This window comes from Lygodium microphyllum, chromosome 9 (assembly GCF_053477565.2).
Source record: "Lygodium microphyllum isolate KBCC chromosome 9, Lygodium_microphyllum_v1.1.10, whole genome shotgun sequence".
NCBI lineage: Eukaryota > Viridiplantae > Streptophyta > Polypodiopsida > Schizaeales > Lygodiaceae > Lygodium > Lygodium microphyllum.
This window is the reverse complement of record NC_141143.1, coordinates 88,366,009-88,380,165: the sequence shown is the minus strand read 5'-3', so window position 1 is coordinate 88,380,165 and position 14,157 is coordinate 88,366,009.

Here is a 14,157-nt window from a genome sequence, read left to right as displayed (position 1 = left end):
CTGACTCCCCTAATGAGGCTACAGATGCAACATCAGCAGACGAAGATGCTGTCAAATAGATCCTTCCCAAGAAAACAGTGGCACATTCCTTAACAGTGGATATTGTAAGCCAACTCCCAAAAGATGCAAAGTCCTTGTCAATGGGTGAATACTTCCTGCCTGAACCAGGAACGATTTTCGAAATCACTTCTGACAGTGAGATAGAAGCATGGATGTACTGCTCTCCCTATTACATGGCCATAGCAGAGCCAGAGACAAAGGCAGAAGATGAAACAGAGAACCTATTCTTCTCTTACAGAGCTCCTACAGAGACAGAGACAGAGATAGAGACAGGGACAGAGACAGAGACAGAGATAGAGACAGAGAAAGAGACAGAGACAGAGACAAAGACCAAAGAGGATGGAGATGATATTGAAGAAGAAGGTTATGAAAGCAAGACAGAAGATTCTATCCCACCTGAAGAGGATACATATGAAGAAGAAGTTCCAGAAGCATCGGAAGTAGACGAGCTCATGGTGTGGGACAAAATGGCAATGGTACCATTTGGTCTGGTAAATGGATTTTCTCATATGCAAAATCCTTATAAGAAATGATTGAAGAAGAATAAGCCGTCTTTCAGCAGTGGCTCATGCCGCCCTCACCCACCTTTGCCAAGAAAAGATGATGATGATGCACCGTACCAACAAGCACCAGTCTCACGATTCCAACATGCATCAGAGGGTCCTTGTTATGTGATGTTTCTGGACACATCATCAGAAGATGAGTCTTCAAGCCAAGAGGTAACTAATCTTGAAACCAAATCCGAAACGACTCTAATCCCATTTCACCATCTCAAGGAGCAACCTAAGTCCTTACTGCAAAAGGACGTTGGGTCTAGTGGGACATCAGAAGAGGACACCACCCCCTTGAAGAAGTCAGATTTGTACCCAGAAGTAGTCCGTGGGACCTTCATCTGTGAAGTAGAAGGTGAAAGGCAGTTAACCTTTGTGGATGGAGATGGCACTGAACACCATTTGAAGGTGGGTAGCAGCCTACCAGAAGAGGAGTTGTTAACTTTGTACAACTTGTTGAAAGAGAATTTGGACGTGTTTGCGTGGTCCTATAAAGACCTAAAGGGGATTGATCCCACAATATGTCAGCATCATATTGATTTGGAGCCTCATGCCAAGCCAGTACGGCAACGACAGAGGCGAATGAATCCAAATTATTCGACCTTGGTGAAAGCAGAGCTGCTGAAGCTTCTAGAAGCCGAGTTCATCTATCCAGTGGCAAATAGTGAATGGGTCTCACCCATCGTGGTTGTACCCAAGAAGAATGGCAAGCTTCATATATGTGTGGATTTTTGCAAGTTGAATTCCAAGACCAAGAAGGATCACTTTCCTATCCCTTTCACAGACCAACTGTTGGACACAGTGGCAGGACATGAGCTTTATTCCCTTCTGGATGGATTCAGTGGATATAACCAAGTGCAGATAGCAGAAGAAGACCAATCCAAAACAGCCTTCACCACAGAATTGGGGACCTACGCTTACCGAGTAATGCCGTTTGGGCTCTGCAATGCCCCTGCTACCTTCCAGCGAGTCATGATGGCCGCATTCCAAAATCATCTGCATGACTTTATTGAGGTATATTTGGATGACTTCTGTGTCTATAGTTTGATCCGTGAACACTGGGGACATTTGGAACAATGCTTTGACCGATGCCGGGAGTATGGGATTTTCCTCAACCTCGACAAATGCATCTTTGGGGTCTCTTCTGGAGTTCTATTGGGCCACATTGTCTCTGCACACGGAATATCAACAGACCCTGCAAAGATCGAAAAGATTGCAGCTCTGAAAGCACCCACCAACCTCAAACAGTTGAGGGGATTCCTAGGCCATGTGGGTTACTACAGAAGGTTCATAGCCCATTTTGCAACAAAGGCAACCTCCTTGCACAAGCTTCTGAGAAAAGATGCAGAGTTTATTAGGACGGAAGAATGTGACAAAGCCTTCAACACTCTGAAGCAGTGTCTGATTGAGGCACCCATTCTGCAACCTCCTGATTGGACGAAGGAGTTTCATGTACACACTGATGTATCAGTTGAAGGGCTAGGTGCTGTCCTATGTCAAAAGGGCCCCTCCAAATTAGATCAACCAATCTATTATGCAAGCTGAAAAGTCACTGATAGGGAACGGAACTATACAGTGACAGAGCTTGAGTGCTTGGCAATGGTGTTTGCCCTAGAGAAGTTTCGCCACTACCTACTATCTACCCACTTTAAATTTTATGTGGACGAGGAGCATCTGTCGCGTATCCCACAGATTGTAGATGAGGAGCAGGATGATCCAGACCTCCCTGATGCTTCCCTATTTCTAGTAGAAACTGTAACCCCCTCGTATGTAGACATTGCCAATCTGCTGGCAATGCAACAGTATCCTCCTGGTATTTCTAGTCGGGAAAGGAAGAAGCTCATGTTAGAATCAGCCCCCTGCACCCTGTTAGGTGGTGCACTATACAAGAAAGGCAAAGATGAAGTGCTCAGAAGATGTGTTGCAGGAGATGAGATTGGGATTGTTCTGAAGGCTTGCCATGACGAACCATGTGCAGGCCACTTTGCAGGAGAAGCTACAGCCAGGAAAGCTTTGTTAGCACGTTACTGGTGGGGCCGACCCTCCACAAGGATGCTTATGATTACTGCAAGCGATATGATGCTTGTCAACGAATGGGGAAACCCACCAAAACAAGCGCTATGCCACTGCAACCTATCCTTCCTTTGAAGCCGTTCGAGAAGTGGGGCATCAACTTTGTTGGCCCAATCGATCCTCCCGCTAGAAGGAAGCAGAATAGATACATCTTGGTATGTACGGATTATGTCACAAAGTGGTGTGAAGCTAAAGCCCTAAAGCGAGACGATGGTAACAGCGTGGCCCTATTCATGTATGAGAATATCATCATCCATTTTGGCAGTCCCCTAGAGCTGGTAAGTGACAGAGGCACTCATTTCATTAATAAAGTCATGGAAGAGTTGACAGAGCTGTATAAGATCCGCCATCGCAAGTCCACTCCTTATTACCCCAGAGCCAATGGCCAAGTCAAAGTCATCAATCGCATCCTCTGCTCGATCTTGACAAGAACAATTGCCACACATCATCGTGATTGGGATGATCGACTTATAGAGGCCCTTTGGACGTATAAAACCTCCCATAAAGCAACAACACGACAGACACCCTTCCAGCTGTTGTATGGTATAGAAGTTGTTTTCCCTGTTGAACTGGAATTGCCCTCTTTGCGAGTGGCTATTAAAGAGTGTTTGGGGGATGATGATTTACTGCAACGCCGTCTCCTGCACTTGGAATGTTTGGACGAAACTCGCAGGATGGCTCTACAGTGCATGGAAGCCACGCAAGCTCGACGTAAGGCTTACCATGACAGCTTCATCAAGCACAAGGAGTTCAAGGAAGGTGATTTGGTCCTAGCCTATGATTCACGATTTGGCAAGTTTCCTGGCAAGCTTCAACAGCGGTGGATGGGCCCATACAAGGTACTTGCTGTCAACCCTAATGGCTGACCGTTGATGCCTCTGATGATTCCTTCCTGATCAATGGATATCGCCTGAAGAAGTACTTCCCTCCTTAGGAATCTTGACAATCATGGTCACCTAATCCTTTCCCCCGTTGGTGTGGCACTGTAACTCTTATGATGCTACTTCTGATAGCCGTTCTTTAGCCACTCCTGATGAGGTGGACACAACCCTCTGTCCCCTCAGCCCCACCTCCCGCCCCTGATCTCTTATCCTCTATTTTCCACCAGCGACAGTGGCGAGGATGATTCTAAATGGTATTTCTACCATTCTCCTTGTTACTTGAAAGAAAAAAAAAAGAGATATACATATCGGTCATGGGAGAAAAGGACTTCGGTCCCTGTCATGCCAACCTATTCTTCGAGAAAAGGTGGAGACACCCTCGGGAATAGGAACAAAACAAGAAAAAAAGAAAAAAAAACTGTTATGGAAGAAAAGGAAGCAATTCCCTGTCATAGCAGGCCTCGTTCCAAGAAAAGGTGGTTAACACCCTTGGGCGGGAAGCTGGCTGTGGAAAAGGTGGCAATACCCAGCAGTCCAGAAAGTGGATTCATCCATTGACATCCCCAGGATCCAATTCCAAAGCTGCCTCCCTTGGTATGCTGTGTCCTGTGCCTTTCTGCAGAGCGTTTGACAGTCCTCTAGCAGATGCCATGTCCTATGTAACACAATGTTTGATCTGATGGCTACCTCCCTGGGTACGCCTCTTCAACACCGAACGACACGATATTCATCGACAAACACTCGAGTGATGCGAGCTTTCATTCTAACCGGATGGGGAAGTGAGTATGGTTTCCCTTTGTCACTATCAACAGAGAGTGAGACAGAGGGTGGGGCGAGTGACCAATCTTTTCCCTTCAAATCAAATGAGAGGTGAGAAGTGTGAATGGAGTGTTGCACGCACGGGACGGGCCTCTCAATGCACAAAGCACGCTCTGTTTCTGTGCACTGCACCATAAGGCTCCCTGGCCTTCCTTCTTGCACTGTATGCCAGCATAGGGTGGGATGTACCATTGCACCATCAAATGCGCACAAGGCATACAACCTTTGCACAAGTGGCCGTGAGGATTATATCAACGGGTTTTAGGACATAGCTGCCCTCCTGTATCTATCAATAGAGTGTGAGACAGAGGGTGGGCTGAGTGTGACTGGAGTTTCTTTAATCAATTCCTGAGAGATGAGGATTGCGGGACGTTACAACCTTTGGAGTCAGGTACGTTCCGTTTCCCTATGCACCCACGGAGTGGGTCTCTGTCATCAACACCGGACATGTCACTCTGTTCTATACACTGCACTGCAAGGCTCCCTGGCCTTCCTGCTTGCATCTATGTCAGACGGGTTGGACGCACTAATGCACCATCAACTGTGCACCCTGGCATACTCCCTTTGCACCATCCCCTTGTCGCTTCCTAAACCGGGGTGTGAGACATGGGTTTTCATCTTGCTTTCCTCGAGTGATATTAGTCATGGGGCGAGTGATTGCTCTTTCATTCCATATGAGTGATTGTGCATTGAGTGCAACATTCCTCATCATCGGCGAATTTCCTGCGATTCCTTCAACCAGCTACCTCCCTGGGTACTGCCGTGTGGTCCCTGCCACGAAGGATGTGTGCTGTGAAGATACCTTGGCACTTCCTGCAGCCGACAACGATAGTGGATGTGCCATCGACAGTTAACCTTGATTTTCGACAACATGGGACAAGTTTTTCTAACCCTATACCTTGTGTTGTCAGTGATGTTCATATTTTAAGTGTGGGGACGTTTGTGGATGGTCTGTTATGTGGTATTAGGTCCCTGTTGCTTGGTCAACCCTATCCGTTGAGGTTTTAAGTGTGGGGACGTGTCCCTGCGCGTCTACATTGCATACTGCCTTGCATATGCCTCACTTTGATCATGCATGTCCACCATGACTTTCTGTTACACTCCTGGGATTCCTTCCCCACCCACCCGTCCACTGTCACCCCTCCCTTGGGGTTGTTCCTCCTCCATTTTTCTTTCTCCCTTATTTTGCTGTGTTTCCTCGTGAACGTACCCTACGTTCAGCGGCATCCCCATTTACCTTTATAGCCATGTTTTTCCTTTCGAAGTGTCCAATTTTCCTCTTTACCTACCCCTATTCCGATGCACGATTTTTGTGTTCTTAATTTTTGACAGATTTTGCGTAAATTGGTCAGTTTTCCATGTGAACGCGCTTTTCTTGTTTCGGAACCGTGATATGACATCATAGACCTACCAATCACTTTCCCCCTGACATTTTTCCTTTTTACTCCGTGTCCTTCCCATGCACGGTTTGTCCAATAATAATTGTGTGGTTTTTCGGGATTTTTTTTGTGTCTTTTTGACATTTTTCCATGTGAACCTGCCCTGTTTGCATCAGAATTCCAATTTGATTTGCCAAACGTGTCCATTGCGCCTTCCCCCACCTTTTTTCTTTTTCCTCCACTCTCTTTCAACTTCTGGATTTTTAATTATTAATTTTTAAATGTGTTTTCAAGTGTATTTTTGGTGTTTTTCGCATGTGAACCCCTCCTACTTCTGCCAGAACTGCGTTCTAACATGATAACCCTGTGCTACCCCTTCCTTTGGACATTTTTCCTTTTTACTGCATGTCATTCCGGCAAGAGGTTCGTCCAATATTAGTTTTCGATTCCATTTTCGGGTCTGTTTTTTGGGTTTTTCCCATGTGAACGCGTCTTATCTCAGTCAGAACCATGTTTTGACATGATAAGATTCTCGGACACGTGCTTCTGCACATTTTTCCTTTTTCCCGCACTTCGTTCCGATGCACGGATTTTCCAATATTAGTTTTCGTTTGCGTTTTTGCATCCATTTTTGCATTTTTTGCATGTGAACGTCCTTTACCCCCCCGGAACCCCCGTTGCATGTTTCCTCTATCTTCCCCCTGCCGTCCTGTACAATTTTTGTTTTTACAACATTTCGTTTCGATGCTGGAATTGTGAGATATTAATTTTTCCTTGTTTATACGTGTTTCGCGCGACTCGTCCCGCGCGAGTGAGCGCTCGTTTTCGATTTCACACGTCTCCACACGCCCGGGTCGCGTACGCGTGCCCCGTATCGACATCCCGGCGCCATTTCGCTCCCATCACGGCAAATTTTTTACCCCGCCCTGCGCATGCTCACGGGACGGGGGCATGCCTTTCGTTTCTTTTTTCTATTTTTTAATTAATTTATTCCTTAATTTTTTTTAAAAAAACAACAAAACATATTATTTCCCCCCTCCCGCGGCGGTTACCTCTCCCCTCTCCTTCCCTCCTCTCTCTCCTCTCTCCTATTCTTTTCTTTCTTCTCCTTCTTTCTTTTCTCTCTCCTCCCCCTCTGTCTCTCCCCGTCACCTCCTCCTCTTCTCCTTCCTCCCTCCTCCCTCCCTCCTCTCCCCTCGCTTGGTCCCTCACCACTAGCCCCGCCACCAACCGCTGACGTCGCCCTCCTCTGACGCCTTCCGCCTCCCCTGCCTGGGCCCTCGCCACCAGCCCGCCACCAGCCGCGCTGACGGCCGCTGCCCGCCTACCACTCTCCTGATGCCCTCGCCCGCTGGTCGTTGACGCCCCACACCCCGCCTGCTGGTCGTTGCCGCCCAATCCGCCATCCTGTGGAGCGTCCTCCCCTGCACCTTGCCCCGCCTGGCATCGCCTGGCCCCCGCCACCAGCCGCCCAGGCGCCATTCTACTGCCACCGTCTATTCGTGCGCCCCGCCCCGCCTGGCTGTCGTCACCCCTCCCTGGGCCCGCCTCCTCCCCCCCACCAATCCCAACCCCCTCCCTTCCCCAGCCCCCCACAAGCCCCCCTTCACACCCACAATACACACCCCCACCCTCCAAGCCCCCATTCACCCTAACCCACACCAACCTCCCCCCTGTCATGCAAAACACCCCCACAAGCCCCCCTTTCCACCCTCTAACACACTCCCCCTCCTTAGCCCCCATTCATATACCCCTTCCCACACACGCAACACCCCCTCCTCAGCCACTTTTCCCACCCAACCCCCCGACGTGCAGACCACACCACCATCCTTGAATCAACAACCAGAACACCCGTTCCCCTTTCTCGGCCCCCTGTCACACGCAGGGTGTGTGCATCCACGGAGTTGCATGAGCGTGTTCGTGATCGTGAGTTCGTGCGCGCTTAGCAGCCGTTCACGTGCGAGAACGTGCGTTCCACCTTGTCTGTGCGGTGGTGTGCTGACGCCCGCCATTCACACGTAGTCCTTATCAGCTGTTCACACGCAGCCGAGTACTACCATTTTAATTTAAAATCTGGAAAAACCTTAAAAATTCAAAATTTCATTAAAAATCAATTAAAATCCAAAAAATTTACAGAAATTTCCTTTTTAAAAAATCCCAATATTTTTGCAGTCAATTGAAATATTTTTCCAAACTGAAAATCTCAGAAAAAAATTCAAAAAATTCTAAAAGTAAAAATTCTTTCAAAAATACATACAAAATGAGCAAAAATTCATTAAAATTAGTAAAAATACCAATTTAATTACAATAAAAATCATGAAAATTCCATCAACTTCTTTACTTATTTTTGGAATATTTCTTAAGTTAAAAATGATTTGCCAATTTACTCCATTATTATTTTATGGAAAAAAGGCTTCATTAAATGCCTAAATTCATGAAAAATCCTCTTTAATTCCAAACACAAGCTGAAAATTTTGGAAAAATCCAAATACCTTGGTCACATGTGGTGGATTGATGCTAAAAATCTTCAACATTTTTATATGTGTTTCATTGTTAAAATTTTGCCACAAAGATCAACAAAAACACGAAAAAAAACATTACAATAAAAAAAAACACATAAAAACCAAAATACACAATCAACAATACACAACATTTTAACAAAAAAAAAACAACAACATGTAAGCCATCAGTCATCCAAACAAATTCATATACACTAATCTTGCTATGTCGTGTGTCCAATTATTTTTAGTTCGTGGTTTTTCTTTTTGGATTGTTGACCTACATTTTGGGGATTGAGACGTGCGCATTCATTGCATACACATACACCCACTTTCAGGTATTTTTCCTTTTATATTTTTATTTTTTTTCGCTACCCCAAAATTCATGCTTAATTTTTAACATGAATCCTAAACACCACCATGGCACGCGCGCTCGCGCCAAACACACCTTTTTCTAATTAAAATCAACCCACCATTCACTTAGCACACACTACGTGCGCTTCAGAGGCACCTTAATATTTTTAATAACAATGAACCAGCCGTCACAAAAGCACGCGTTGGCAAAAAAGTGTTCCACATCACCTTAATTTTTAATAAATGAATTTGCATTTAGAGACCTCAGTCTGGTATCGAAGTCCGGGATTCGGATTAATGCACCACTCCAACCTAATAATTTGTAATTAAAATTTTAAGAAGGAATCGTCGTTTTCTTGTTAAGGTTTAACACTTAATTAAAAATTCACCCATTTCTTAATCATTCATAAAATGAACTGTTCATTAAACTACTTCCCCTCACTGCACTTTTTTTTCCTTTTTCAATAAATACGCTTCGTGGGATGGGTACGTGAAGTCTTCGGAGTTGTCTCTATGGTCAAACCTGATTATCAAAGTTGTGGTCATAATATGTGTGGGTTGTTGTTATGTTTTGGTTCAGTTTCTTTGATACGGTTAAGGGTACGGTTTGCCCTTTTCTTTTTTTTTCCTGACACGGGGATATCGGGTGATTGTTTGTTATGCATATTCACCAAGCTTTCGGTCGCATATGTGTAGAGGTCATGTCGAATTTTTTCTAGGCTGTGGTTTGCTTGGGGATAGTTGGTCAAGTCACGTTTTACCACCTTGGTTGATATCTTATCCTTGGTTTTCATCTATTGTTTTGCAGGCATTCTCTTTGTTTGTCTGTGTTTGTGGTGTGTGTGTGTAACCATCTGAATGGTGCCCTCTCGTACTCCTCCCCCGATCTAGTATGTTTCTTTGGCTTTACATGATTATTCTTTGTTACTAGATTTGGACGTTGTCGCTAAAGCGGGCTTGTCCAAGATCGTGAGCCCTTCTTTCCCACTGGTTCCAGATGATTCTACCATTTGTGACGAGTTTTTAACCTCTTACAGTAAGAGGTCTAGTCCAATCCATGGCACTACTGTTCTTCTAACACCGAAGAGTCTAGGCAAGGCTCTTGGTCTGCCATATCGTGGGGAGTCTGTCCCTGCTGCCAGACAGTTGTTCGCCAATGGCGATATTTTGAAGCTATTGCAGAAGCAGACTCAAGATGTTCTTTATCTGAAGAAGGTCATTACCACGTCAAGAGTCAGTGTCTCCATGATTTCCAATCCCCTATGGAAATAGCTATGCCAATTCCTTCAGGACAGGTTCATGCCTGCAAAATCCCCATCTCATTATCTTTCCAAGGAGTTGTTTACAGCTTCACTAATGATTTTGAAAGGCATAACTATTGATTGGAGTACCTACCTCCTCTCCAAGATGGATCACCACTTTATCCGAGCTACTCGAGGAAATGTGACTAATGTTACATTTGGGTCCTTCCTCTATGTCTTCTTCCTACATGCTACCCCTGCAAAGGAAGTTTCTTTACCTCCAATTGATCCTCCAAAAGTTCCTTCTCCGCCTCATAATGAAGATGATGATGTGATAATTGAGGATGATGATTCTCCTCCTCCCCTTGTCATTCAGAGAAAACGCCTCAAGAGGGTGGCTGAGTCAGTGCCTATTCCTCCTCCTCCAGTTCCAGTGACAGTTCTTGCCCAGTCTTGCACCACCTTGCCTACATTCCTTCAGACGCCAAATCTTTTCAGAGCCCATAGAGATGGGATGCTAGAACTTACTATTCCTTTTGTTCACCGCCTGGTAACAGGAGATGCTATTTCGCTCTTGTGCAAGGATATCCAGAGTTTTATTGAACTTTCGATGACTGCATGTATCCAGCAATTATATTATTCATTTTATGATGAAGTTCAACAGTCTAAGGAGGAACTGAATAAGACCAATACTGAGTTAGCCTCTACTCAGGAGAAATTCTCAGAACCTTGTACGCAAATGGAGCAGCAGAGTAAACTCATGGATACTCAAAAAGCTGAAATCTCTAAGTTGAAAGTTGAGTTGGTAGAAGTTAGGTCTCAAGTGGTTGCTGTAACAGAGGAGAGGGATAAGTTACAGAAGGAGATTCAAGAGATGAAGGAGGTGATAGTTGCCCAACCAGAGAAGATTAAATTCACCACATCTATCTTAGACCAGAGCAATGCTCAAATCCAACAACTCAAAGATCAGTTGGCTCAATCTCGGTCTAATACACAGAGTCATGTGCAACAAGTTTCTCTTTTATCCCCTACAGACTTGGCAGCTCTTCAGAGACAGGCTACATTATGTCCCTTATTTCAGGCCAAGGTGGAAAGATTGCAATCTCGCATGGATTTATTATGGTCTTCTTTTGAGCAGTATCAAGAATATGTTCCACCAGATCATTCCTTTTTTGTCCATTATCAACAACAGAAGTTGGCCTTCTATATAAAACTTTCCACGATGGATCTACCTATTCCAGATGATGGATGCAGTGGGGCCTGGTCATCTGATTTGCTGATAGAAGTAGTGAGAATGGTTTTTGAAGACTTTATCACTCCAGATACGATGCTTCTGTCCTATATGTATTTGAGGGGTGATTTACTGATTCCAGATGATGAAGATCTGGCTTGGTATGTCGGAGATGTGGTATTTCATCAATCCTCATTTGTTAAATGCTAGTCCACCATGGATCTTTTAGCTTATCCACCATGGTATGCTAATGTCGGAGATGTGGTATTTCATCAATCCTCATATTCTTGCATTAGCATGCTCTCCAACATACAACTAGCATTAGCATACCATTAGCATACAAAGTGTTATTTTGACTAATTTCATATTTGGCTTGCTCTAATATACTTGGATTGGATATTCACAAATGAAATTTTCCCTGAACTCCTACCAGCTTGCAAAAAACACGTATTGATTCGGGATTTGAGTCCTTTACTAATAGTTTATTTGAACACCTACCCATACCTAGACCTTACATCAACATTGCTTCAAACATAGACTTGGATGCTTATTATACCCCTTAGGGAGTTCACCATTCTATATAGTTTTTGATTGGAACTTTACCTCTTATTCAAATTGAAAATTTCGGGTTGCCTAGTAGTACTAACCAAGAATGACCCTTCACATTAAAATCTCGGGTTGTTCATCTATGACGGGCGTGCCGCGTGCTGAGAGAGACATAAAGCGGCCCGAACTTCGCAATGAATGCTAAGAAAGGGTGGTGGATTCCTTGCGCGAGTTCCCGGATTAAATAATGGAGCAGCGAGTTCCAATGAATAAATGATGGAGCAGCGCTAAGAAGAAAGCAGAAGAAACCCCCGCTCCCCAGTCCCCCGACAATATAATCTTATGATCTCCTTATGACGATCGTAGCCGGCGCCTCCCCGCCGGCGGCCACCCTCCTCATCAGTCCCGAGTCCATTGCCATCTCCGACACCTCCCCAGGCCCCAGGCTGGATTCTCTCTCTCTCTCTCTCAATTTTGATCCGTGCTGTGGATGCTGTTGACAGGCAACTGTCTAGTTCGATCCCTGCTATTTATGAATCGTCCCACATCGAGGCATGGAAACCTAATGCGAAAGCAGTCAAGGAGAAGGCAGTTCTTTTCATATGCTAATTATGGAATGTGGGACGTGTTTCCAATAATTCTTTATTTTTTTTAGGAAGCTTTAAAGTTGTATTAAGATAAAACAAAAAGTTTACAGCTGGTTAAGGGGGGGGCTGCTTCAAAACTGGGAAGCTACCATTATTTAGGTGTACAAAATATCAGCTTTACAAAACCAACAGACCATATCAAGTCTTAGTCATCAGATGTGATCATCTTAAGATAAGTAACTCATTGTTCAACCTTCTTCTTGATATCCAATAGTATGGCTGCCACATGATCCACAGTGGGAGCTGAAATCCCTAGTCTCTCCTTCAAATTGTCCTCATGCTGCTTGAAAATGGTTGCTGTGTCTTTCTCAGCCTGAAAAAAAAGATCAAATTTAAGGCCATGTATAGGATCCACATCAGTATTTTCAAACATTTTCTTATTCCAGCTTATCCAAATATTCTACAAGTAGTAACTTCTGATCCAATTCCATATTGGGGGAGGGAGACCATATATTTCCCCTAGTAACAACTCATTCCAAGTGAGTTCAGTGGGGTGATACTTGAAGACAAGGACCTGCAGAAAACACCAGATGTGAGAATTTTTAGGGCAGTTAAGGAATATATGAGGGATTGATTCTACTTGTTGGCCACACCTTATGCAAAGTCCATTCCCCACACCAACTTTGAGTGCTCTCTCATTAGTCCGAAGACTTTTGAGGGTAATGAGCCACATAAGACAAGACATCTTTGGTTGGATTGAGGGAGCCCAAATGTTACAAAACTTGTAATTTCACTGTGCTACTGCCCAATTAATATGCAATCTGTTATTCATTTTTTTACAGAGCGGAGCATTGCTTTCTATTAGGTCGGGAAGGGGTAGAAGAGGTTTGTCCCCCAACAAACAGATTCCCCTGTGATTGAACTGGTGGTTAAGATTACTCATTACAGGCATGTTAGGTCCCCACAAGAGTACCCTTCAGTTAACAAATCCAGTTCCTATCTTTTTAGTTTGAATTTCTGTTTTAGTTGTGCTCCAGTCATCCACCTTTTAAGGGATGGATCCCAAATGTCCCTCCAACTTCTAATTTCTTTCTTGAAGAGCTTGTGGGCTGAGTTGAGCTGATTGTCTGGAATGGCTCCCTTAAAGAAGCTGAACTAGATGGAGTCTTTGGAACACTAGGGCACGGTGAGATTGGGATGGCAAGAGGGGATAAAGAGGTTTTTGTACTTGAACCAAGCCTCCTAGAGTCCTTTAGCCAGAGGCGAGCAATCTTTAGGTTTCAGTTTGATAGGACAAATAGTTATTGTTAGTGGGTCTAAGCCTTTCCATTTCGGACAGCCCTTTACCTGAAATTTGCCAGTGGCTGCCTCGATTAAAGTTATCCAGTCCTCTTCTTTCCTTATGATGCTTCTTGCTATCCATTTGGCTGCCAGTTTGTCAACCAGAATACTAGGATTGGGAAGACCAAGACTACCTGATTTCTTAGGTGTAGTGCATATAGCCCAAGACACTTTAGGTACTTTGAACTTTTCCCCATCCCCACTCCATAGAAAATTTCTCCCTAGTTGCTCTAGTTGCTTCATTCCTGACTTAGATTGTTTCTAGCAAGCCAAAAAGTAGATTGTGGATGGAATTAGTATGTGTTTAAGAACCAAACATCTTCATGCCATATTGAGCTGCAACCCCTTCCAGTTTTCAAAATGTCTGAGTAGACCTCGCTGGATGTCTGTCTCCATGTTGTTGCAAGCTGAGCTTGGCATGCATGCCTTCTACTTTACTAATTAGGTGCTTATGGCGTCTAATGGACAGCAGCAGCATTGTCAAAGAATCAGATGTAATGCCACCTTTGATCCAAACAATAATGCCAATGATAGCTGCCAATATCACCACGGGACTCCATTGTTTCACGATGGTACAGCTTCTTTTCTGGCCTTGA